This window comes from Rhipicephalus sanguineus, chromosome 2 (assembly GCF_013339695.2).
Source record: "Rhipicephalus sanguineus isolate Rsan-2018 chromosome 2, BIME_Rsan_1.4, whole genome shotgun sequence".
Classification (NCBI taxonomy): domain Eukaryota; kingdom Metazoa; phylum Arthropoda; class Arachnida; order Ixodida; family Ixodidae; genus Rhipicephalus; species Rhipicephalus sanguineus.
The window spans coordinates 177997758-178025237 of NC_051177.1; the positions used below are offsets into that span (position 1 = coordinate 177997758).

The window sequence follows — 27480 nt, forward strand, 5'->3', positions numbered from 1 at the left end:
ATGATTTGTTGATATTTCTATATGTGTGTATATATCCCTGCAAGTGTTCCCTTATTCTGGTTATGTTTTTGTTCCCCCCCTACGTAATGCCTATATGGCGATGTAGGTAATCTGTAAATAAATAAATAAATAAGAACTGGGATGAGATCTTGCCTTATGTCACTTTCGCATATAATACGGCCCAGCAAGAGACCTCACGCATGACCCCGTTCCGTCTTCTCCATGGCCGTGAAGTCACAACCATGCTCGACGCTATGCTGCCGCATGAAAACGATGGCGTCGAAACAGATGCAGACTACATAACTCAGCTTGCTGAAGAAGCCCGACAACTTGCGCGCACGCGTATTCGTCGCCAGCTGGACTATGACACAAGGCGCTATAATCTACGTCACCGACCAGTCTACTACGAGCCGGGAGAGCGACTTTGGGCCTGGACACCAGTTCGCCGTCGTGGCCTCTCAGAGAAGTTATTACGGCGGTACTTCGGACCGTATAAAGACCTCCGACGTCTCACTGACGTTAAATATGAGGTTGTTCCCAACAGTTCACATTCCTCAAGGCGTCAAATGCATGCACCAGAAATTGTTCACGTGGTTCGGATGAAGCCCTATTTGTGCGAATGAACTCATGGGCTGCCAGTGAGTACAAACCCTGCTGCCGTGACGATGAAGCATCGGGACGATGCTTTCTTGGAAGGGAGACTGTCGCGAGCAATAGCCGACAGGACGACAGAGGACAAAGAAGCGAGCAGCACGAGCTGTAGCTGTGGGCTCGCCTACGGGATGTGCTGACGCGTTTGAGCGACGCCGGGCTACAACTGAATCTAAAGAAGTGCCGATTTGCAGCACGGCAGCTGACAATACTGGGCTACGTCGTATCCAAGGACGGAATTCTCCCCGATCCAGCCAAGCTTCGGGCCGTGTCAGTTCCCCAAACCTACATCGGTCAAAGAACTGCGCAGTTTCGTAGGTCTATGCTCCTACTTTCGGCGCTTCATCCGCAACTTCGCGACTATTATATCGCCGCTGACGAAGCTCCTTGGCAGCAACGGGCCCCTCAATTCGTTGTCGTCAGAGTGCGATGACGCTTTCGCAAAGCTCCGTAGTTTGTTGACGTCTCCTCCGATACTACGCCACTACGACCCTACGGCCCCTACAGAAGTACACACGGACGCCAGCGGTGTTGGCCTCGGCGCTGTCCTTGCGCTGCGCAAACCTGGGTTCCCGGAATACGTCGTGGCATATGCAAGTCGTACGCTTACTAAAGCTGAGACCAACTATACCGTTACGGAGAAAGAATGCCTGGCAATCATTTGAGCCCTTACGAAGTTCCGACCTTATTTGTATGGTCGCCCATTTGATGTCGTCACCGACCATCATGCACTATGCTGGTTGTCGTCCTTGAAGGATCTCTCAGGCCGTCTCGCCCGGTGGGCACTTCGCCTGCAAGACTACGACATCCGTGTGCTGTACCGCAACGGACGCCAGCATGCTGACGCCGACGCCCTGTCCCGCTCTCCCTTGCCTGACGACAATGCCCACAGCTCAGTGTCTCACATAGCTGTAGCTTCAATCGACGTTCACACCATCGCTACCGAACAGCGCAAGGATCAATGGATTGCCTCACTGATAGACTTGCTGACCGATCCATCGGCCACACCATCCTCTCGCGCATTGCGTCGTCAAGCCCACCATTTCGCCGTTCGCGACGACCTCCTCCACCGACGCAATTACGACGGCGACGGTCGCCAGTGGCTACTAGTAATACCCCGCAGTCTGCGTTCTCACATATGCGAGTCGTTCCACTCTGATGCGCAGTGTGCACACCCTGGGGTATCGAAAACCTACCACCGCATTCGCCAACGGTATTTTGGCGAGGAATGTACCGCTACGTGCAGAAGTTTGTTCGCTCCTGCATCGATTGTCAGCGCCGCAAAACTTCAACGCACCTGTCGCCGGCAGGTCTGCAACCTCTACCTTGCCCTGACCGGCCGTTTGGGCGCGTTGGCATCGATTTGTATGGGACACTTCCTCTGACGTCCGCTGGTAACCGCTGGGCTATCGTCGCTGTAGACTACCTCAAGCAATACGCTGAAATTGCCGCCCTCCCTGCGGCTACAGCGCGCGATGTGGCCTCATTCCTGCTCCACCGATTCATGGTGCGTCACGGTCCACCCCAGGAGCTGCTCAGTGATCGAGGCCGTGTCCTCTTGTCGGAAGTCGTCGAAGCCATTCTCAAAGAGTGCAACGTTGTTCACCGCAAAACTACTGCTTACCATCCGCAGACGAATGGCCTCACCGAACGCTTTAACCGCACGCTCGGCGACATGTTCTCGATGTACGTCGCCGCCGACCACACAGATTGGGATGCCATTCTGCCCTTCGTTACGTACGCCTATAATACCGCCCCTCAGAGCACTACTGGTTTCTCACCCTTTTTCTTATTGTATGGCAGGCACCCGTCGCATACAATCGACACAATCCTTCCCTACAAGCCGGATCCATCTGATTGTGTGCCTATTTCTGACACAGCCAGGCTTGCTGAAGAGTGTCGCGAGCTTGCAAAGGCCTTTACAAAGCACGAACAAGAGCGGCAGAAGAGCCTTCGCGGTGGCACCACCACTTCTGAGTCCACGTTCCTCCCTAGAGCGCTCGTATGGCTCTCGGTCCCTACCACTGCAACCGGCTTCTCTTCAAAACTACTGCCGAAATACGAAGGCCCCTACCGTATCGTCGAACGCACATCCCCGGTCAACTACCTGATCGAACCCATAGAACCATCTTCGGACATGCGCCGTCGAGGGCGCGACATTGTCAATGTGGAGCGCCTGAAGCCCTACCACGACCCCCTCATAGTGACAAGTTGCTAGGTCGCCAGGCGGCTGCCTTTTCGTACCCGGGGTAATTGTAGCGAAGCGATCGAACTTGGTAATGGGTCGTCCTCTCGAACACCTCCTAGTGGGTCGCCCTCTTCGGCTCTTTTCGAAGAGAACGCAACTCGCGTTGAGAGTCGGCCCCGCCTTGACTGTCCCCGCTAATAAACCTGTTTATAATATATATATATATATATATATATATATATATATATATATATATATATATATATATATATATATAATCCAAATGTATTTATTTGGTTCATCTTCAATGCTCTTCTATTTTCATCCTCTTGTTATAATTCGTATATCGTCTTGAGTTCTCCATTCCGTGTACCCTCCATTATTACTGCTTTGTGGTCTGTGAAATGGAGAGCCAAGGATTCTTCGAGTGGATCCAATCTAAAGTTCCTGTTCCTCGGGTGGTTGTGGGTTGTTTCCAGTCACATGAAATGCATCGTTGAGCGTATCGAGATATCATTTACTGCACAATCCAGTCGATGTCCATAATGCCTTCGTTGAAGTCGCCGACTAGTAAAAATGGTTTGTGCTTGTACTTTGTTTCTTAATCGTAATCGGAACATACACACATATGTTTCGCCTTTGAGGAGGGAATGCCGCGGACTTCCAAAGTTGTCTCCGCCTAGATCTCTTACGAAAGAATTTCTTCAGGGTTTCTCGTGGAACACATACTGTCAGGCACGACACCTTCCACATCACACTCTGCACATGCTTCAGAATAGTGATAGCCAGATTTGTTGATTTTGGGAACATAGTGCATTTATTTATTATTCTATTTAAGTTTTATTAAGATATTTCACGAGTGTTTTGAGTGCTGCATAAGACTTTCATTTGAGACTTCATAAGTGCAATCGTCATCGCAATGCAGACACATGTTTCGACTACTGCGACGATTTTCTGTATACCCTGACAACGGACAGCGAGAGTCGACGACAAAGCTAGGTCGTAAGGTGCTTCGCCCCTAAAAGTCGATGGTACAACATCCGGGATATGAGTACAGTTGTTTGAGGTAGTGATGCCTAAGATCATTTTTAAAGACTGCAAGAGAAACAAAAGATTTATGAATTGATGGTAAATCATTCCAAAATCAAATTGCAGGGGCCGAAGATTTTTTCTTGCCGTGATTAGCATGAACCATATCGACTTGCGGTTGCTTAGCTTTATTTTACTTTTATTTCTTTTATCTCCCTTTGAAATATCAGAACTTGAACAGAAGCGAAAATATTGCACTTAAGGGGGATAGCGCTGTGCTGCCAAACCGGATGTGCGCGCCTTTCGGTGGTCATGACTGGCCGGCGCGCACTATACCGTTCTTTATGCTTCAGTCACGCGCTTCACTGTTCGCGTTTCATTTGACGACGGGAGTACACATATATGGCCCTAATTTTTCGTTTCCGTGACCACTAAAAAATTGAGAGCACTGGTCACTGTAGTTTCCAGGCGTATACGACCTCGAACTGTAGGAAAGGTGGCAAAGGAGGAAAAAAATCTGAAACTTATTGCGGTGAAGCTGAATTAAAGGAAATCTATTTAAATGGTAGTAAAGTAAACTGAACATAGGTAGGTTGGCCAGTGTTCGTATTGTAGTGAGGAAGAGAAAGAAGAGCTTCCGCGTCTGTTGTTGCTGTGCGCGCGATCTACCTTCGTGTTCTGCCGGTGCTACCTCGGCTGTTTAAGACGTCGCTGTCTGATAATAAATCGGCGTACGACATCTGGTGGAGGTTGCTGGAATCCCTGGCCTCAACCTGGAACTTCGCAACCGAACGTTGCAGGCTGTTTCCAACACTATGACCGACGCTGTCGACAATCAGCCTGAAGCCGCCGCCCATTCCACCAGCTGCGGCGCCGTCCAGCGGCAACGCGACCCTCCAGTCTTTAGCGCAGCAGGTGAGACTGACGCCGAAGACTGGCTCTCAATCTATGAGCGCGTCATCGAGCACAACAAGTGGGGTGACCCGGCCAAACTACGTGCCGTGATCTTCTATCTCGCTGACGTTGCGAAGCTCTGGTTCCACAATCATGAGCGTCAACTGCAGACCTGGTCCACTTTCAAGACAGCGTTCACGGAAGTGTTCGGCCGCCCCACCTTGAGAAAGCTCCGCGCTGAGCAACGTCTACGCCAGCGCGCTCAACTGCCTGGTGAGCCGTACACGTGCTACATAGAGGATGTCGTGGACCTTTGTGCCCGCGTCGATTCCTCCATGAACGAAGAGGACCAAGTGAAGCATGTCCTCAAAGGCATCGAGGACGACGCCTTCCAGATGCGCGAAACCCTACTTCTGTTGCGGCCATCGTCACACTCTGCCAGAGCTTCGATGAGTTGCGTCGACAAAGGGTCCTTGCGCGCGGCGCTATTGCACCTGCCAACTCGCTCTCGGGTCTCACGCTTACCGCCAACCCGGCGTCCGATATGTCACTCTCCGGCCAGATTAAGGGCTTCATTCGTGAAGAGGTGGCGCGCCAACTGTCCATGCTTCCGCTAGGCGATCGCCCTGTACAGCCTGCCACACCTCTGGCTGATCCCATCAGAAGGGCCATCCGCGAGGAGCTTGCCGAGTCGCTCCCGTTGACTCAGCCATTCGCTCCCGTCACTGCACCTCTGACTTATGCTGCAGTCGCAGCGCGACCTGCGCATCCAACCGTCGCATTTCCGGCCGCGATGCGACCACGAACATGTCCACCTCCCTTGTCGCCTCAAGTTCCACCCCGAAGTCATTTTCCGAACCCCTGGCGCACACGTGACAACCGGCCCATCTGCTTCGCTTGCGGTTTCGCCGGCCACGTCGCACGCTTCTGCAATCGTCGCATGCCTTCTGCTAATCCAACTGTTGCAGTACCTGGTTACGGTTATTCGCATGATGATACCGGCAATGCCTTGCGTTCCAACCCCGACTTTTCGCCGCTGCCTCGACGACCTTTCGCCAACCATCGATCACCCTCCCCACGTCGTCGCTCGCCGTCGCCCTTACGTCGTCGCCAGTCGCCAAGCGAGGGAAACTAGCTGCTGCAGTTCCGCAGGCACGAACTGCAAGCTCCGCGACTTCTACAAGGCCTGCACAGTCGCCGCACAATTTATTGGACGTTATAGTTGAAGGAACTGCCGCAATAGCGCTTATTGATACTGGGGCTGCCGTTTCTGTCATAGACGAGAAGCTTTGTAGAAAACTGCATAAGGTCACCACGCCACTATCTGGCATGCTCCTGCGCACTGCAAGTACGCAGCATGTAGCGCCGCACGCTGCGTGCACCGCAAGAGTGGTCATTGACGGCGTTCTATACGTTGTCGAACTTTTCGTGCTCTCTTCCTGCTCCCATGAAATCATCCTCGGTTGCGACTTCTTGTCGCAACATCGTGCCATCATAGACTGTGCCCGAGCCGAAGTGGCGCTTTTCCCATTCTCTGGATCTGTATTGCCCGAGCCTTCTGCAACTAAAGCCGCAAAGCTCACTGTTGCATCCAACACGGAAGTACCGCCCGAAATGTCGGTCCTTGTGCCCGTATCTTGCTCCGCAGCGACAGACGCCACCGTACTTTTTACGCCGTCGCCTATTTTTCTGCGTCGGAGGGCTGTACCTCTCCCGTTTGCCGTTCTCGCCGCTGCATCCGGCTTATCATCTATGCTTCTCTGCAATCCGTTTAAGCACCCTGTAACCTTACTGCGCGGAGAATCACTAGGTCGTGTTCAGCCCATTGACCCAATTCACATTCTTGAGACTTCCGACGGCTCGCCCTGTTATCAGCTCGACGCCCTTACTTCCTCCGAGCATTGCACCTCACCATCACTGCCTTCGCCGTCGTCAGACGTTCTTGAAGCCGCCTTGGACGCCGATCTGCCGAATCCATACCGCCGCCAAGTCCTCGCCCTCCTCCAGAATTTTCGGCCATCGTTTGATTGCGACCAACCATCCTTGGGACGTACGGCGAGCATCACTCACAGCATCCACACTGGTTCCCACGCTCCTTTACGCCAGCGCCCATACCGCGTGTCGGCCACCGAACGACGGGTCATTAGCGAGCAAGTCGACGATATGCTGCAGCGTGGCGTCATTCGCCCCTCCAACAGTCCTTGGGCGTCTCCTGTAGTGCTAGTACGCAAGAAGGACGGGTCAATCCGCTTCTGTGTGGATTATCGTCGGCTGAATAAGATCACTCGCAAGGATGTCTATCCGCTGCCTCGGATACATGATGCCATCGACTGCTTACAAGGCGCGGAGTACTTCTCGTCTCTGGATCTTCGCTCGGGCTATTGGCAAGTGCCCATGGCTGAAAATGACTGCGAAAAGACAGCTTTCGTCACTCCTGACGGTTTGTATGAATTTACCGTCATGCCTTTCGGCCTGTGCAACGCGCCCGAAACCTTCGAGCGTATGATGGATACCATCCTTCGCAACTACAAGTGGAAAACATGCCTCTGTTATCTTGATGACATCGTCGTGTTTTCGGCCGATTTTCCAACGCACCTCATTCGCTTGGGTGAGATACTGACCTGTCTCTCCTCTGCCGGCTTCCAACTGAACATCAAAAAGTGCCGTTTTGCTGCCCGTAAGTTAACAATATTGGGGCACGTTGTATCAAAGGATGGTGTTCTTCCTGACCCCGCCAAGCTTCGCGCGGTTGCAGAGTTCCCAAAGCCCACTACTCTTAAGGCACTCCGCAGCTTCATAGGGCTCTGCTCTTATTTTCGGCGTTTTGTGCGCAATTTTGCAAGCATCATCGCGCCACTGACCAATTTGCTTACCGCAAGCCACGGCATCTCCGCGTGGTCAACCTCGTGTGACGAAGCCTTCGAGCAACTACGACGCCTACTAATTTCACCACCGATCCTTCGTCACTACGACCCCACAGCGCCTACAGAAATACATACGGACGCCAGCGGCATCGGACTTGGTGCAATTCTAGCGCAACGGAAAGACGGTTACGACGAGTACGTTGTGGCGTATGCCAGTCGCACTTTAACCAAGGCAGAAAGAAACTACTCCGTCACAGAGAAGGAATGTTTAGCCATCATTTGGGCTCTCGTCAAATTTCGTCCATACCTCTATGGCCGCCCTTTCGACGTTGTTACCGACCACCACGCCCTTTGCTGGCTGTCCTCGTTAAAAGATCCGTCAGGACGGCTCGGGCGTTGGCCGCTTCGCTTACAGGAACACGACATCCGCGTTGTCTACCGATCGGGCAGGAAGCACTCTGACGCCGATGCGCTTTCACGATCGCCGATGCCTGCCGATGTGGCCTCCGCATCAATGTCCTTTGCAGCCGTGTCTCCCATCAACGTCGCTAACATGGCGGTCGAGCAGCGAAAGGATCCATCCCTTTCAGCTATAATAAACTTCCTCGACGACCCAAACACCACACCCTCTTCTCGAACGCTTCGTCGCCAAGCCGCTCACTTTGCTGTGCATGACAGCATCCTTTACCGGCGAAACTATTTACCCGACGGTCGCATGTGGCTACTCGTGATTCCCCGGCACATGCGTTCTGAAATATGCGAATATTTTCATGCTGCTCCTCATAACGGTCACGCCGGTGAGCTGAAGACGTATACTCGGCTACGACAACGTTTCTACTGGGCCGGAACGTATCGCTTCGTCCGCCAGTACGTTCGAGCTTGCACAGCATGTCAACGACGAAAAGTTCACCACCGGCCTACTGGCGAGCTACAACCGCTGCCCTGTCCGGCTCGTCCCTTTGATCGCGTCGGCATAGACCTATATGTTCCTCTGCCCTGCAGCTCCTCGGGTAACCGGTGGATAATTGTAGGAGTCGACCACCTCACGCGCTACGCCGAGACCGCAGCACTTCCAGCCGCTACTTCGCGCGAAGTCGCATTCTTTATTTTGCGGAACTTCGTCCTTCGACATGGAGCACCACGCGAACTGCTCAGTGACAAAGGGCGCGTGTTCCTTTCAGAAGTAATACAAGCCCTTCTCGCGGCATGCAACATCGTCCACCACAAATCTATAGCCTACCACCCGCAAACGAACGGTTTGACAGAGAGGTTCAACCGTACTCTCGGCGACATGTTGACTATGTACGTACGTCGCCTTGGATCATAGCAACTGGGACACTGTTTTGCCGTTCGTCACATATGCTTATAACACTGCCACACAAGCTACCACTGGCTTTTCGCCGTTCTTTCTACTATATGGACGAGAGCCCTCTTGCACAATGGACACATTGCTTCCGTACCGACCCGACACTTCCGAGTGCACAACGGTGTCTGAAGCGGCTAAATACGCAGAGGACTGTAGGCAGCTTGCGCGTACACTTACGACCGCCGCTCAAGGCCGCGAAAAGCTGCGGCATGACAACGAATTGTCTACGCAACAATTTCCGACTGGTTGACTCGTTTGGTTGTCGGTCCCACCTCACAGCCCTGGACTTTCAACGAAGTTTCTTGCCCGTTATGACGGCCCTTACCGTGTAATTGACCGTACATCCTCTGTCAACTACGTCGTTGAACCTGTGACGCCATCCCACGACCTCAGACATCGCGGTCGTGACACGGTGCATGTCAGCCGACTCAAGCCATATTACGACCCTGTGATCCTACCTGCGCCTTAGTCGCCAGGATGGCTCCTTTTCACTCCCGGGGCCATTGTAGTGAGGAAGAGAAAGAAGAGCTTCCGCGTCTGTTGTTGCTGTGCGCGCGATCTACCTTCGTGTTCTGCCGGTGCTACCTCGGCTGTTTAAGACGTCGCTGTCTGATAATAAATCGGCGTACGACAGTATAATTGCATTCGTCGTGTGTTCTTTTGTAAGAGAGAAATTTGCCCAAATTACCAGTCGCATAGTAGCACAAAATAAAATCAGCTAAATGAATTTTAAGTGCACCTGGTTGCGTCTTACGGCGCTAGCTGTTAGCGACATAAGGCTATACTTGCCTTTTCCAACTCCTCTCTATACTCTACTGTACATTGCTATGCTGTTCTTTACCCTTCCCCGCCTCCTCTCGTTACACCTCATCCTTGCATCTCATCCTCGAGACTGGTGCAGATTCCGTCGCGGTCGCGCGCGTTTTTCAAGCTCCTCAGTTTTTCATTTTCTCCTTTTATTTTTTTGTTTAATTTTTCATCCACAGTTATGATCTCCTTACCCCTTCCTCTATAATTTGATTTACTTATCTATTCTGCTCTACCGGGTCCAGCCCTCATTGGGGATTAAGTAGGGCGATGAAGGTCCGCCTAACCTTTTTTTTTGATCGGCCTTTTCTTTTATATCATGTTTTTTTTATTACGCCCCACCAGCCGATTCCCTCCCTGTCCCTCGACACTCCTTGTGATGGACGACAACTTTCCGCCAAGCTCCCTGTCGGAAATCACCATGAGCTGTATCTCTAGGCGCTCTCGAGCGTTTGAACTTCTTCATCGGGAGGCAAACAACCTCCTCCGGCAAGATGACGCCAAGAAATCGCTGTCACCTCGCCGCCGCCCTCGCAAGGTTCGCAAGAGTCTTGCTCAGCCATGCAGGTACAAACGACCCGCCACTGTTGTGCCAGGCTCCACAAACCAGGCGCCCGAACCGCCATCCAGCCCCGGCCCCTTCAACTCCACGGGCGCCATTCCCTCCACAGTCGAGAAAGACGCTGCTGCCATCTTGGCTCGTCCTCCCTCCCAAGTCGGCCATTTTAACGCCGAGGCAGATTCCAGCGAGCAAGTCACGGTGGATCAGGAGGGTAACGACCACATTGGCATTCCAGAGGGGAACCAGGAGGGACAATCCCCCTTGTCAAACAAGAACCCTCCCCCTCCCATCGCAGGGGGGAGCGAAGAAATCACTGCCTCATCAGCTTCGTTGAATGAAGCCACACGAGCGCCCACCAGGCCCCTTCCCCCTTTGCTGACGTCACGGAGGAAGCACAGCTGACTCCAGGGAACGCAGCTCCCGCTCACACGTGCACAGCAAGGTCAGGCGAGCCACTGCCCATTCTTGAGGGAAAGTAGCCCCTGAATGGCGTGCCCTCCTCCCCACTCCCTCGCGCCAGCCGCGTGCTGGGACAGCTGATGGCTGAAGAGTTCCCCGCCCTCTCCCCCACTGGGGCCCCGAGCGCTACAGAGCTTTGCGCACCAAGTGTTCCCATCAACACTGGGTCTCGGTCTCAGCGTGCTGAGAAGTCCGCTGCCAGCGACCCACGCCCCCGGCCCCCACGGCACACAAGCCCCGGCACGCAGCTGGAGACGGTACCTTACATACCGGCTGTGAGGAGAGAAACTTTCCGAACAGCCACACAGGAAGCCATCTCCTCCTGTTTGGCTCCTCTGGAGGGCGTCAGTCGCGTCCGCGTAAATTTCGGTCGCAACGTCGTCGCGGTCGACGTCACCGCCGGAACTCCACTCGACCCCCTGCTCGCTGTGGCTAACATCTGTGGCGGCATTGCTGTGCGCGCGAAGCAGGCGTCGACGAACACCTGCAGCGGCGTCATCTATAACGTCGACCCCGCGCTAGACGAGGATTCGATCCGCTCCAACATCGCGTCACGGTTGCCTCTCCTTCAGTGCTCTCGCTCTGGTCGCCATGTTATTGTGCTCTTCGCCGGCAACAAGGCTCCCCCTGATGTGGAACTTTTCAAACAGCGCCGGCCCGTGCGTGCTCGCCGTCCACGACCAACCCAGTGTGAGCTCTGCGGACGCTATGGGCACACGCACGTAACGTGGAGATCTGAGCGGCGATGTGTGCGTTGTGGCGGACCGCACACCCTCGGTGAGTGCACCGCGAAGAAGGCGAGGTGCTTCTATTGTGGCGCAGCTCACCCTGCTACCGAGCCCCGCTGTCCTCGTTGGCAGGAAGAGCGGCGCTTGTAGGAAGTGCGCGCCGAATCGTCGCTCCCAATCTCGCGCCGTGAGGCGCTCGCTATCGCGCGTGGACAGAATACAGGAGACCCAGCAACACCCGACTCTACCACCATGTCCCGTGCCCACCTCCTGGTTTGCGAGAACTTTTCGTACGCGGCGGCCGCTGGTCTTCCGTCTGCAAAGAACTCACAAACCGCCACAGACAAGAGAAACTCTGTGATCGCTGTGCTCTCGGCAGCGCTGAAAGCCGCTATGGATTTTCTCTCTCTCGGCTGCCCCGTCCGCCCGCTCTGTGCTGCAGCGCTGGCCACCCACCTTGCGTTAACAAATGATGGCGAGTGATCGACACGAGTCTAGGCCACGCATACTGCAGTGGAACTGCCGTTCACTGCGTCGCCGACAAGCAGAGCTCGCAGCGATCCTTCCCCTGCGCGACTACGACGTCCTTGCTTTGCAGGAGACGTATGTTCGCGTCGAGGATGTTTCGCTGCCCGGCTACATCGGCTACAGCAGTTCCACGCAGTGTGCGCTGGCTGAGTGCAATAATGCGCCGTGCTGTGACATCGCCCACCCGCCCGGGAAGCCGCGCGCCGGTTTGTACATTTGTGACACACTCGCTCATGCGCTTTCCCCACAGAACAAGTGCGTTGCTGCCACGGTCCGTGTGGACGGCGTGGACACTTCTGTCGCGAGTGTTTATGTGCGCCCAGTCGTCGCGGCCAGCTGCGCGTTTGTGCCGCGCCTTGTCGCCGTGCTCGCGCGTGACCACATACTGTGTGGAGACTTCAACGCGCACCACGTCAGCTGGGGTTGCCGTGCCACGGATGCGCGCGGTAGGGACCTATGCGACGCGATCAGTTCGCTGGGACTCCGCGTACTAAACTCCGGGGAACCCACCTTCATCCGTCGCAGTGCGGCCTCGACAGTGATTGACCTGGCGCTGGTGTCAGAACGCTGCTCCTACGAATGGAAACGCCACGCTGACACTGCTGGTTCTGATCACTACCCGATCACACTCCTTCCGTGCCACCCCAGCCGTGGTGCTGTTCGTGAATACAGTGTCGTATGGTGGCCACTTTTTTGTGACCTGTGCGCGAGCGTGCAGAGCAGTGATGATTTCTTTTCGCGCATCGCGGACTGTGCTGAGCGTGCGACAACGCGCTATGTTGTTCCCGCCGGCACGCCCTGCCCTGACATCAAGCTGCTCAACCTCCGCGCAGTGCGCCAACGAGCACAGCGGCGGGCGCTGCGCTCCTCGGTCCCCGGCGCATTGACAGAGTAAAACCGACTCGACGCTGTGTGCCGGCGGCACGCGCAGCGGCTACGCGACCGCAGCTGGACGGGCGTCTGTTCCTCTCTGAGTGACCCACGCCGACGTCGCCGCGGCTGGCACATCATGCGCGTCCTGATAAACCCGAAAGTGTCGCGCTACCCAGTGCTCGCCATAGCCGTTGCGCAGGGAATCACTGAAAGGGAGCTTGCTGAACTGCTTGCCGCCTCTTTCGCGCCTCCTTCCCCCTCTAGAGTGGGGAGCGCTGGCGGTGTCACGACAAACGCCGCACCCACGCTCCCTCCCCTGCCTCCCGCGGATCCCATCACCTCAGCTGACATTCGCTCTCTCTGCAAGGAAGACTTCTCCCTCTACGAACTGGAACGGGTTCTCCTCAGAAAGCGCAAGCGCAGCGCCCCGGGAGCAGACAAAATCACACATCAGCTGTTGAGAAACCTGGATGCCTCCAAGCGCCCGCTCTTGTTGGATGCATTCAACAGAGTTTTCTCCAGTGCTGTCCTCCCGGAAGAATGGCGTTCCGCGACTGTGATCCCTGTCCTCAAACAAGGCAAACCGCCGCGTTCGGTGACGTCATACAGGCCAATCTCCCTCACTTCTGTGGCGGGCAAAACTATGGAGGAGATGGCTCTTTGCCGGCTACAGTGGATTGCGGAGGTGCCCAACGTTTTCCCACCAGAGCAGTGTGGATTCCGGCTACATCGCGCGACCATCGACTGCACTGCTGCAGTCGTGAGCACCCTCGAGCAAGCCCTTCACGATGGAGAAATGGCCATCCTACTCCTCCTTGACATAGAGTCGGCGTTCGACTCGCTCCCCCACTCGTCTATCCTCAGTGCCGTGCGCGCGCTAGGTGTTGAGGGCAAACTCTTGAACTACGTTCAGGCCTTCCTCACTGACCGAACGTTTACTGTGCGCGTGGGCGGGGCGACAAGTGCGCCGCGATCTGTCAGCTGTGGCGTCCCACAGGGCAGCGTCCTCAGCCCGTTTTTGTTTAATCTGGTACTGGCGCCGCTCGTCAAGTGCCTACCAGAAACGGTTGTGTTCCCTGCTCGCGCAGTGGTGTACGCTGATGACGTCGCATTGTATGTGCTTGGACCGACCCGAAAGTGCTCGGCGGTGCGCGCTTGCATGCAGGAGGCCCTCCAATGTGTGGCCGCCTTCGTGAGAAACATCGGCCTCGCGATCTCGGCTCCGAAAACCGAGGCCCTAGTCGTCCACCCCCGTGCTGAAGCCCGACGACGTCTTCCGTGCCTTCAGCTGGATGGTGCACCAATAGTTTGGAGTAGCAACGTCCGCTACCTCGGCCTGACGATAGACAATCGCCTCCGATGGTTCCCGGCGGTGCGACGTGTACGCCAGACGACGCGTCGCGTGGAATCGGCCGTGCGCCAGCTACTAGCAGGCGGCAACGGCTGCCCCGCTGCCTTCGCCTGCACCATCTACGAGGCGATGGCTCTGGCTGCCATCCACTAAGCACTGCCGATCTGCAAACTCCAGGCGCCACAGTGGCGACTGATCGACCAGGATCACCGCCGAGTCATCCGCATGTGTCACGGAATGCCTCGTGGATCTCGTGTGGCCGAGACCCTCGCGGATGCTCGTGCGTGGCCTGCGTCGCTCACGGCGGACCTGCGCGCATTGTGCCACTTGCAGCGTCTCCACCGAGCGCCTGATGCAGGTCCCCTCCTCTCGCGGTTACGTGCTGTGCCAAACTCACGTGTCGGTCAACTTATCGACGTGTACGACGGTGTTCTGGCGGACGACCCCGCACGCCTTTCGCGCTGGCCACCCCCTCACCTACGAGTGCCCCTTCGAGTGAACTTGCACCTGCCGGGCATTCGATCCAAACGCCACACCCCCCTCAGTACCATTGCTCAGGAGGCCGCGGCGCGGATGTATGAGGACCTGGCCGGGAGGACGCAAGTGTTCACCGATGGGTCCGTCCTGCAGGATCGCTCAGCCGCGGCCGCCTGCATAGCCCCTCAGCTCAGCTCGGAACGACAGTGCCGCTTGCGATACTGTGCATCCTCAGCAACAGCTGAGCTAGTCGGGCTCCAGCTGGCTGCAGACCTCCTGCGCAATTCGCCGGCCGTCTCTAGCGCAGCAATCTTCTGCGACTCGAAACCTGCCCTGCGCCAGCTCGCGAGGCAGGAACGAGGCCCCCTTCTTGCTCAGCGCACCGCTCTCAGCCTGCTGGCCCTCCAGGAACGAGGCTGTGACGTGGTCCTTCAGTGGCTCCCTTCACACGTCGGCATCGCGGGCAACGAGGCTGCAGACGAGCTCGTAAAACGAGCACACTCCGCCGAGACTTCGCTGACAGATTACGCCAGCTCGTTCGACTCGGCACGCAACAACCTTCGCCGGGAGCTGGTGCGCAAGCATCCGGACGCACGGGTCGCCTCCGGACACCCCCCTCCTCCCATCCCAGCCACTGGTTTCACTCGCCGCGAGCGCGCGCTTCTTCTTGCCCTGAGGACCGGCTCTGTGTGGCCCGCGGCGGCGCTGCACCGAACTGCACCGATTGCGGCGCGATCGAAACCCTGTGCCACCTATTGTTTGACAGCCCTTCTCTCAACACCGCGCGGAAGCGGCTCGTCATGAAGTGCCGACTCGTCGGACTGCCGTGTGCGACCCTACAGGACTTGCTCCATCCCACCGGCCACGTGCACCGTCGCCGATCAGCCCTTGCGGCCCTACTCGCTTTTCTCGAGGATGCCGGCCTAGTAGAACGAATTTTCTAGCCGCTCAGCACGGTGACTCGGACGCCCGTTCTCCTGCCCCCCCTCACTTTTTTCTTTTTTTTCTTTTTTTTCCGCTCATACCTTTCTTTTTTCTTCTTTTACCATCTTTTCACTCTCACTGTCCCTTCAATCCCCAGTCTCCCGTGAGTGTATCGGTTGAGGTGTCCTCACTTGAGGGCCAGTTATCGTGCACTCTACACCCAATTTTCATTTCCTTCTTCCTTTTAAGAATCACCCCCCCCCGCACCCTCCCTTCCATTCCTCGTCCCCTTGCTATAATGTACTCTACACGGCTATGATGTGATATGTCCTCCCTTCTGCTTTTCGTCCTCATCATGCTCACGTCACTTCTACGCTACCTCAATTCCCTTTCACACCACTTGCTATACAATACTACACACGGTAGGAATGCAGCCATGGCGTAGTGGTAGAGCATCAGCTTCGCATGCAAGAGGTCCGTAGTTCGAATCCCGGTGTCGGACAATTCCCGACCGGATTAAAAAAAATCCGCGTGATGATGGAATTGTGTAAAAAAGGCCTGGGGTGCAGCCTCACTAGCGACTACAGCCAGCAATGCACTCGCTCACCAGAGCAGGATTCGCCACCCCGGTGTAGTACTTGGCCATTACCTCCCACACGAATACACCAATTAGCCCTCGGCCCTCAGTCCCCAGCGGCTGCGAAGCAACTGACCAAGGCGGCCGTCAGACCTGCGACGCAGCAGAGAGTTCTAAGAATCTCTGGGACCGGACAGGCCGCCATTGGAATCTGAACTTGGCTACGTATAACGCTAGAACTTTATCTAGTGAGGCGAGTCTAGCTGTGCTATTCGAGGAATTAGAGGGTGGTAAATGGAATGTAATAGGGCTCAGTGAGGTTAGGAGGCCACACGAGGCTTATACAGTGCTGATGAACGGACACGTCCTATGTTATCGTGGCTTAGCTGACAGAAGAGAACTAGGGGTGGGGTTCCTTATTCATAAAGATATAGCTGGTAATATAGAGGAATATTATAGCACTAATGGGTAGGTGATATATATCGTCATTAATTTTAATAAGAGGTACAAGATGAAGGTGGTACAGGCCTACGCGCCTACATCCAGCCATGATGATCAACTGGTTGAACGCTTCTACGAAGACGTAGAATCAGCAATGAGTAAGGTATACTCATTAAGTAAGGTATACTCAAGACACAGTATACTGTACTGATGGGCGACTGTAATGCAAATGTAGGCAAGAAGCAGGCTGGAGATAATGCAGTTGGGGAATATGGCATCGGCTCTAGAAGCGCCAGAGGGGAGTTACTAGTAGAGTTTCCAGAACGCAATAATTTACGGATCTTGAATACCTTCTACAGAAAACGGGCTACTCGTGAGTGGACGTGGAGGAGTCCTAATGGCGAAACTAAAAATGAAATAGACTTCATAATGTGCGGCCACCCGGGCATTGTACAGGATATGGAAGTAGTTGACAAGGTCCGATGCAGTGACCATAGAATGGTAAGATCTAGAATTCTACTAGACGTGAGGAAGGAACGGCAGAAACTGATGCGCAAGAAGCCGATTAATGAACTAGCTCTGAGAGTGAAAGTACAGGAATTACTATATTATACTCCTTCATAAAGAAAGCGACAGAATCCCAATAAAGAAGGGCGTACGGCAGGGAGACACGATCTCTCCGATGCTATTCACCGCGTGTTTACAGGAGGTTTTCAGGGCCCTAGATTGGGAAGATATAGGGATAAGAGTTAATGGAGAGTATCTCAGTAAAGTGCGATTCGCTGATGACATTGCATTGATGAGTAACGAGGGAGACGAATTACAGCTCATGATTACTGAACTGGGTACGGAAAGTTGAAGAGTAGGTCTGAAAATTAATATGCATAAAACTAAAGTAATGTGGAACAATCTTGACAGAGAACAGCGCTTTGCGATAGGTGGAGAGACACTGGAAGTTGTAAGGGATTACGTCTACTTAGGACAGGTAGTAACCGCGGAGCCGAACCATGAGAGTGAAATAACTAGAACAATAAGGATGGGGGGAAGCTCATTCTACAAGCATTATCAAATCGTGAATGGTAATCTACCACTATCCCTCAAGAGGAAGGTATATAACAGCTGCATCTTACCGGTATTTACCTACGGATCAGAAACCTGGAGACTTACAAAGAGGGCTCAACTTAAATTGAGGACGACGCAGCGAGCGATGGAAAGGAAAATGATAGGTGTAACCTTAAGATACAGGAAGAGAGCAGAGTGGGTCAGGGAACAAACGGGGGTTAAGGACATCATAGTTGAAATCAAGAAGGAATGGATATGGGCCGGGCACTTAGCACGTCGGCAGGATGACCGGTGGTCATTAAGGGTAACTGACTGGATTCCAAGAGATGGCAAACGCGTGAGGGGGAAACAGAAAATTAGGTGGGTAGATGAGATTAAGAAGTTTGTGGGTATAACGTGGCAGCAGAAAGCACAGGACCGGGTTTATTGGCGGAACATGGGAGATGCCTTTGCCCTGCAGTGGGCGTAGACAGGCTGATGATGGTGATGACTACACATGGTTATGCTATACTATGCTGGCTATTCTGTGATCTACCTTCTCTCCTCCTTATTTTCATCCTTGTCAGATCAATTCTACTGACCCTCAGTTCCCTTTTCCGCTTCCTTGCTACATTATGCTATCCATCGCTGCGCTAAACATGGTTTCGTCTGCGCGACGCAGTACATGGCTATGCTAGGCTTCACTCTCTCCCTTTCTCTTTTCCATCCTCCTCACCCTCACTTAGCTCTCCCGTTCCTTCGGCTTACTTACTATATACATGGCTAGGTTATACAGGGTTTTGCTTGCATGACGTCAAGCGACGACATGAAATGACAGCACACGATGATAGCATAGGCCTTCCAAGCTCGGCCATGGGGCGCTGCGTCGCACGCGTTTCACCGCCTTTCTTGCAAAAACAGGTCGATGCTCTCTACGCACCTGCCTTTTGACTGCGCTGTTTCAGCACGTTCACGCACCCTGCACGCGCTGTTCTCTGCTCGCCGTGCACTGCAGCTTCACCTGTCGCTTGCTCTGAACGTTTAGAAAAATAGCCAAAGTAGAAAAAAACGTTTTCACGGTGTGAATCTCACCAGAGGAGTGCGGTTGATCGACCACCTTTGCGGGACCGAGCAAATCGTCAAGGACGATGCTGTTTGTGCGAGCGCTACGTGCGTGCCGATGGTGAACGGCCACATTTCCATGACATGAATAGGGAAGTGACGGCGCGCCTTCTATAATAATGTTACCGGTAAAACGAACCATCTTGCGGCAGTCGTGTGTGCTCGAAGTTGTCAGGAAACATCCACCACACTTTCGCGCGCGTTTTCGATTGTTAAATTTCGATTGCTTGGATGCCAATTTTGTCGTGCTGCTTCAAATTTATTATGAGCTCAGTGTGAAGAGCATAAATTTACATCTACCCTGTTTAGTAACTGGCAGCATTGCAATTTTCAGTGTTCAGTTTCGCGGGAGTTTCACTTTTGCTGAGGTTTGCATCGAATTATAACAACATCGGATCGCAAGTTTAATGTCACCTTGAATTTTTTAGAGCTCCCTTTGACAGCATAATGACACGCGCAAAAGAATATTTCATGCCCACTTCGCCCATGTATGTTTCTTGCAGAGGCGTGTTTCCTTTGTGATAAATATCGACGCCTTATCACGCACGGTGTTCCCCGATTCGAATGGCGCTTTGGTTGTTTCGACAGCTCGCTTGGTGTACATCATACTAACAATACCCACTGTGATCGCGCATGTTTATGATTATGCCGAGATTTGTGCCCGATGATAAGCGCGTCTGATTTCGGGAAGCCATCGAACATTTAAACGCCGCCTTGGCTCTTTCTTCGCTCGTTTCGAAAGCGGGAGATGTATATTTCCCGCGGCTCACGCATATACAAGGCTCTATATTACGTGCCGAAAGCCCGACATTATTACGACGCACCCCCTGGTGGCGGACTTCGGATTAATTACGGCCACCTGTGGTTTTTTAACGTGTACGTAAACCTAAGTACGCCGGTGTTACTGCATTTCGCCCCCATCAAAATGCAGCTGCCGTATGCATGGATCGAGCCCATGACCTCGATCTTAGCAGCGCAACACGTCAACCTGCTGAGCAATCACGGCGTGTCGCATGCAAGACCAATATAAACGCTCAGCTGTAAACACGCAGCTTAATTCCGTTTACAGTGTGCCGCGACACGAAATGTACGCCATCAGCCGAATAAAACACTTGTAGTACTCACGCTTCGGTATTTAAACTGTGGTGTATTAACCCACATGCTCCGCTGCTCTCACATTATGAATGATTGACTTCGAAAGCCAGCGCGCAATCTGGAAACGTACAGTGTCTGTCTATTTGTTGTAGCTTCGGTTCACAAACGCACTTCCCTTTCAAGTGAGCACGATGATCGCGTTTCTCCTCGTTAATATTTCGTGATGCTGTGTAAGACAAAAATTGCTTCAAGGTGACAATACCACGAAACCACCGCGGCAAACTGACGTAGTCCACCCTTGACGCCTCTGCTCCTCACACTGCTTGCATTGGAAACGGTAGTTTTCGGCTATGGGTCATTTTAAAATTTTTGTGACTGTTCACAGTGCAGTAGGACTGCATGCCTGCTTTCGAGAACGACGAAGGACCGGCACCCATAGCGTGAAAAATGCGAGATAAAAGCCCCGGGGAGCACGTTCTTCGCGCGCGCTATGGGAAAACCAAGCAAGCGCGACCAGTCCGAGCTACCGGAGCTTTCCCATCTCTCCACTGTGGCGTCGGAAGGCGCTGTGCAAACTTGTGCGTGGGAGGCCTAAACGACAGTATACGAAAGCCCGAGTCTCTAAAGTGCTCCACCCGAACCAGGTGTAACGAAGGTAGGGAAAATAAAAAAAAAACAATGAAAAGTAGTAATGGTTCTAGTGAATGGTTCTATAGGATAGAGAGCACAACGAGGATTAGGTTGAGTGGAGGGAATATTTCGTTAACACCACTGATAGTTAATCAAAACTGAATGAAAATGTTCACTTACACCCTGAAAGCACAGAAAGTGCATTATGTCCACCGTAAGAGAACATAGGACAGTATAGTTGGTAGGTACGTAGTACGCAAGTGTGACGCTATGAGGGGCATACTTCCCACGTCTAATACTTAATTACGATTAATCCAGTATCTCATAAGGCCGTACAATATATATGCCTTTGCAGCAGATACAGCTAGAAGGAGACAGTTTGAGGCGTAGGTATATGTACAACCCAAAACTGCAGTGAGGTACTTCTCGCATCGTCTCATTTGAAGGGAAGGGAAAGTGTGGTCAGAGTGGCATCATGCGCTGCATCCGCGCGCAGCGTGCGCCAATTCCACGGGTGTTGTGGCGGCGCTTGCACCGCGCGTGATTGCTGGCGCCGTCTGCGCCCGCGTGCGCTCCGCTGTGCTTACGTCACGTGCTGCTCAGGAGCATAGCGTGCGCTTATCGCTGTGCTCTGGTGACGGCACTCCCATCGGGCCCTCCGCTACTCTCATCTCGTTCGGCGCTCGCTTGCGCTTACGCGTTCGGACACGTCAGCAGTCGCCTGCCTGGATCCCGTAGTAGTAAGAGGTGTGCACGCTTGCGCTGGCTTACGCTCGTTCTGTTGATGTGCAATCAAGGGGGGCGATGGTCAACAACCAGGTCCTAAGGTTCGCACAGTCCATATGTATACATAGACGGTCTCGTAACTTTACCGAAACCGTACATCCCACAAAAATTGGCCATCACAAGAAGTGAATCCTCCTAGCGCCATTACGTAACTCAAGCCCAGCCAAGGACACCTAAAGTTTCCTCAGGAAAAGACACGTGACTAAAATACAAAATATTATCAATCTTTTCACAGTGGAACTTGGTCCGTTGGGGTTAGCAAAAACTCTTTCGAGCTATGACGTCATCATACATCGCCCAGAGAAGCGTTGGAGGAAGGAGTGGAGGACGCGGGAAGAAGATTAGGTAAAAGAAGTAGAAGAAATTACTAGATTAATGTAAAATTGCTTGGCGAGGCGGAATTCAAACTTAACACCTTTAGCGCACAGAAAGGACAAGACACTTAGGTAAGACGGGGACAGGGCGCTAACTTGCAAGAAATTATTTATTTCACGAAGCAGTCCAAAAATATAGCAACTAGGAAGGAACGCATGCAGGCACATATGTACGAGATGAGAAATTTTAAATCATATGAAAGGTCAATGACGATATCATAAAATGGCAGTGAAAGAAATATTTACAAAACTGACGGTGCATCCGAAAAACCATCTTTGTCAAGTCACCCTTGGTGTCATATTTAGGAAATACAATTCTTTTTTGACAGCTCAATATTGGAGCTAAAGAGGAACCATTGCAAACTTCTTGTTTTTGGAGGAAAACCTTACCATCCAACTGCGCAAAGGTGAAACATAGATAAGGGACACTAGCTCAAGGAAACCCCGAGTAGATGTACAGACGTAATTAACGAATTTCTGCTCGTCGTAATTATAGTGTTCTAGTACACTATAATCGTAATCGTCAATAGCCTCTTGGAGACAGACTAGTAACTCATTCTGTGGCAGCGAATAGTATATATCCTTTACTTCTATAGAGAATGCATTAAAATTACTACCTCCCTGCTTCTTCAAGTAACCTATCACTTCCTCCGAGTTCTTGGTCAAAAAGGGGTCAATGACTGCAAAGAACTTGAAGTTTACCTTTAAAAATAGGCCTACGCGCTTTTGACAAGTCCCCCCCTTCTGACACTACAGCACCTAGCGGTCAATCTAGTTTGTGGCTTTTGACTGAAATGAAGATTTCGAGGCTACCAGCCAATATTAGGCGACCTTTTCTGGCTCGTGCAAACGGGAAACCAGAAGCCGTATTAGAAAACACAAATGTAATTAGAGTGTTTCGTGATGTTGACTATTTCCTTTTGTTACAAGATTAAAGTTCGATTAAGTTGCGTTGTGCCGCTTCTGTTGTGCTAGGTAACTTTACAAAGTTTTTGCAACCACTCATAGTTACGCATGAAATGCCACAAGATGTCAGCTGAAGAGGAGGACTACAAAGCCATTACTGCCGTTCTCGTCCGGCCACTCGCAACTGGTTAAGCGAGCTATCGCAAAATTACCCCTGACGAATGTGCCTCACCGCTCTTGTCTGCAGAAGTGTTGTTCCAGCTTCTTGGCTCGAGCTGACCGCCTCAAAAAGGCAGGCTTTCCGCAGCATATTGTCACAGGTGTTGCCGAAGGTCTACTTAACAAAGTAAAACGCGGCCGCAAGGATAAACAGTCAGCTTCAGCGAAAACGGAACGAGTGAAACACAAATGCGCAGTAATACCATATATTCACGTCTCACACAGGCTGAAGAAGATTGTCTAATGCTAATGTATGAGGGTCATCTCAGCACCAAACAAGCTGTCCAATCCGTGTAAGGCTACTTACTGCCGTTTCGAGAAGCCGAGTTGCCAGAAAAAGCACAAAGAAAGCTTTATTCAGTGTGGGAACAACGTGGTAAATGAGTTTCCGTGGTCTCGTCGCAAAACATACATTGGGAAAGCGCGAAAGTGAGCGAATGACAGGCTGCGTGAGCACGCAAATAACGTGCGGACTGAAAGCGCCGGCCATGTCGCTATTCATTGCAGGAACTGCGGGTGTGTCTCTATGTCTTCACAGTGCAGTGTAGTATAGGACAAAGCTCAGCGTAAACAACACGGGAAATCGTCGAGACGGCGACGATTGCTGGCTTGCGGGAAACGTGCGTAAGGGCGCCTTCAATTGAGCTCTCGAAAATACAAAAGAATTGCATTTCTTAAATGTGATATTAAGGGTGACGTGACGAAGATGGTTTTGCTTGATGCCCCGGCAATCTTGTAACTATTTTTTACGCTGTACTTTTATCTTATCTTCATCTATCTTTTACATGTTTTAAAAGTTCTAATGTCGTACATACGCGCCTGCGTGCGTTGCTATCTGGTTCCTATATTTTTACTTGTACTCTTCGTAAAATGAAGCATTTGTGGGAAGCTAGAACGGTGTCCACGTCGTACCTTTCTGTGCGTTATATGTTTTAAGATGGAATGCCAACGTGCCAAAGCTCACGTTCTTTCGGGATTCAAACCCGGGTATAATAAGGTGCCAAGGTGAGCGTGGTAACCACTCGACTATCCATGCGCGCTAGCAGAACAAGCGTTTATCGGAATCATTTTGTTGCGTTGTTGTAAGCGAGAGAACGAGAAAATCATAGAGAGAAAAAAGAAATAGAAACAGATGGGAGGAAACAGACAGAAATAGACACACGGATAAAGAAATAAATAATGTCAAGGAGACAGAAAAAAAAAAGATAGACAAAGCAATAAAAAGACAGAGTCTCAGCTTGGCTTTCCTAGACTCAGCTTGGCTTTCCAGGATTAACTGCCCTCTGTACGCTCATGAGGCTAAATCAAGGCTTAACTGGCTATATCTAGGCTGAGCTTGGCTGGTTGCTAAGGGAGCCCGCACAGTTGCGCGGTTCCTCCGGGCTTGTCTTCAGTGTGCAGCTGCCGCAATTTTTTGTTACTGTGTTGAAGATGTAAAGTTTTGGGATCATTTATTCATATTGTGCCTTGCATCCGCGTTTGTGTAATAGTTTTAACGCAGAAAGGGAACAGAGGGGCACCAAATAAGATATTGGACATTCATTCCAAATTTAAATTATGTGACAGGGAGGCCAACCCGCTTCACATTAAGAACTGCACTATAGCGACGGGCCAACAGGAACCACACACGAGTGGCGGTTGAAGTGTATGTTTTATGCGCCCAGGTTACATGCGACCAATCAATCTTAATTACTGCGGCGACATTCGTTAGGCCCCGTCAAATGACACGCTCTTTCACCAGAGCGAGTGCTTATTGTGAAGCCCGCGACCGTCATTCCGTTTCATAAGCTGGTATTATGCAAGGCATTCGCCTGTGGGACACTCTCCTGGTTCGATGCGCGAGCGCTGATCGCGAGCTGTTGGCGCGGAGTCTGTGGGACTGTTTTAGGGTCCAAGCACCTTAGTGTCGAGGCATGTCCCGTGTCAGGAGACGCAGCGGCGTGACTTAGTTTTGCATGGAGTTCGATAGGGGCGCTGCAGTGCACAAGAGCTTAATATAATCGTAACAGAACAATATAAAACACCTAGAAGCACGAACCCTTTGTACGAGTCGGCGATTTCAACGTAGAAATTATATACCTTAGGACCTAGCTTTGTCCTCGACGCTCACTGTCCGCTGTCATGTTGGTTAGAAAACCGCTGCTATAATAAAAACATGTGTGTGTATATGAATAAAAAAGTTTACAATACACCAACAACAATCGTAATTTTGACAAAACAATATAAAACACCTACACGCACAAACCCTTTCTACTATTCGGCGACTTCAACGTACACATTTTGGACCTTAGGACTGAGCTTTGTCATCGACTCTTTGTCACTTGTAATGCACAAGAGGACGCTGCGGTGCAAATGCGTATGTAAGCGCGTTCCAGACCACACAATCTCTTTCTGCCATGGATGAAAACGAAAGTAGGGCGCGGCATGCGGCGGCTCAATGGTGCGCCGACGACAAGCTACTACTTCGGAGGCGAAAGCGCGGGAAGCGGCTGCAAAACGCAAAAACGACAAACCGGAGATTCACGGTGACAGAAAAATCCCCAGAGCTTCGCCCGCTCTTTATCATGCACTTCGTGGATATGCGAGGATTTTTGTCGCTGTGCCGGCTTTCTGTCTGCTACCCGACGTCGTTCAATGAACCCACTTCCACCCTCCATACAGCTTTTATTGCATTGGCAATTATATGGACACTCCAGGCACATTTTTGCCGTAGCTGTCGGTGTCGCCACTTCCGTATGATGTCGAAGGGCGATAACAACGCCCCGTGCGTTGTATGCTCTGTCTGTAAGCAAAAACTTGCGAGGGCATCTGACGATGGTGGCTCAAGCAGAGAGGAAAAGCACCGGCCGTCTTCCGACGTGCCAAGGGCCCATGAGTGTCCTCGAAAGAGAGAGAGGAAGGTAATGCGTGATTGCGGCAGGGACTGAGTACTTTGAACGACAGGGCGCGGTCGCGCGCCCACTGTCTTGACATGGAATAGCATACAAACCATCGATTTGTGCTTGCTGTGTTCTCATTCCTCACTTTGCATTGAAACGATAGACTGCGTGAAGGTCGCTTCGTTCACTGCAGCAGCCGCGTTTCTTTAGACCAATATTTCGCTGAGGTACGTCAAGCTGGATGCTAAAGGAGTCAGCTACTAGCCTTACTAGAAAGGTGAGAGAGCAAATCGGTGAGCGCGTCTCCGAACGCGGGCAGCGCCTTGCGAACAGAAGCGCTGGCGCAAACAAGGAAAGCGATACTAGAGCAACACTTACAGAGAAACGAATCGTCACTAGTCCTAATAACTAAAGAACGAAGAAAAAGCGCAGCGGAAATAAGAAAGGCTAAAAGCACTACAAAAAAAAAAACAACAGGTTCGCTTAAATAAAAGGCCTAGAATGAAAGTTCACTAGGAGTTCTTAAGGAAGTTCAACTGTAGTGTTAACCATGGCACTCTGACTCCGGAGACCCCTGAAAAACCGTTCGTCGTAGTCATCCCAATATTTTTGTCTCTTTAAACCCCTCAATTATATTTAGTACATGTCTTAACCTTGATACGCTGTTAACACTGGATTTTAACCGTGTTGACGATTATGAGCTTAGTTGTCAAGTAGACTTAACTGCTTAATATTTACGCCTAATTGCAGAGTGCATATTTAGGTATGTCAACTCACTCTATGGGCTGAAACCCTGCCAATCTTAGAGAACGCAAGGAAATTGTCAACTCGCGGTTTTTGACCACCGCTATACTGATTACATTTATTTGCTTGTTTACTCCACAGCACACGAGCGCGCATGGCTTCGCTGTTCGATGTGGTTACCAGAACATCGTATACTAAGGCCACCAAAATGTTGCCTGTTCATTTTCGAACTTTTGTGCTCCTACTTGGATGATACTGTTGAAGTTTTTGACAAAAGATGTCTTAATACAACAGCAAAAGGCTCCAAATCTGGTTGAGATCCTACATCTCCACTGTAGCTAAAGTGGTGACGGGAAGGAATGAATTGCCGCGTATGATTTTCATCAGTGAGCAAATAAAGGTTCTGGTTACGGAAACCGCATAGCCTCAAGAGCATTCCAGTGTACATAAAGAAGCTGGAACCCCAACATTTAATGAAAATCCATGGAACAATTCTGGCAATAAAATTTCATTATGGTTTTTCAGTGGTAAATGCATCATAACATTTGTATTTTTATGTGTGAAATGTCAACATAATTGGTCGACCATAAACATGTTATGCCATCAACATGTCATCGCTGGGACAACAAACAAACGTCCCTGGAAGAAATTAACTAATAAACCATATGAAACAAATATACCGTTATGCGCACCCTATCAAAAGTGAGAGCGGTAGTTGTGTCTTTAATTAACCATAATGTTTTGTACTGCTATATATTTACTTATTTACAATACTCTCAAAATAAAAATACATTGCAGGGGGTAGATACTACACAAATAATCGCAAAAGCAAAACTTAGAAACAAAAGGAACATGATAAATAGCAAATGAAATGTGTTAGCTTCGCAAATAAACTTGATAATGTAAAATTTTCAGATGTACAAGTTAAGAGTGCCAGCTGTATACGTGCATATTTTCAAATGTCG

General features: G+C 51.6%; 1 pseudogene; it reads left to right on the forward strand.

Annotated features, from left to right (window-relative positions):
• Positions 1 to 26977, forward strand: part of LOC119383880 (uncharacterized) — a 73563-nt pseudogene extending 46586 nt beyond the window's left edge.
• The last annotated feature ends 503 nt before the right edge of the window (positions 26978 to 27480 follow it).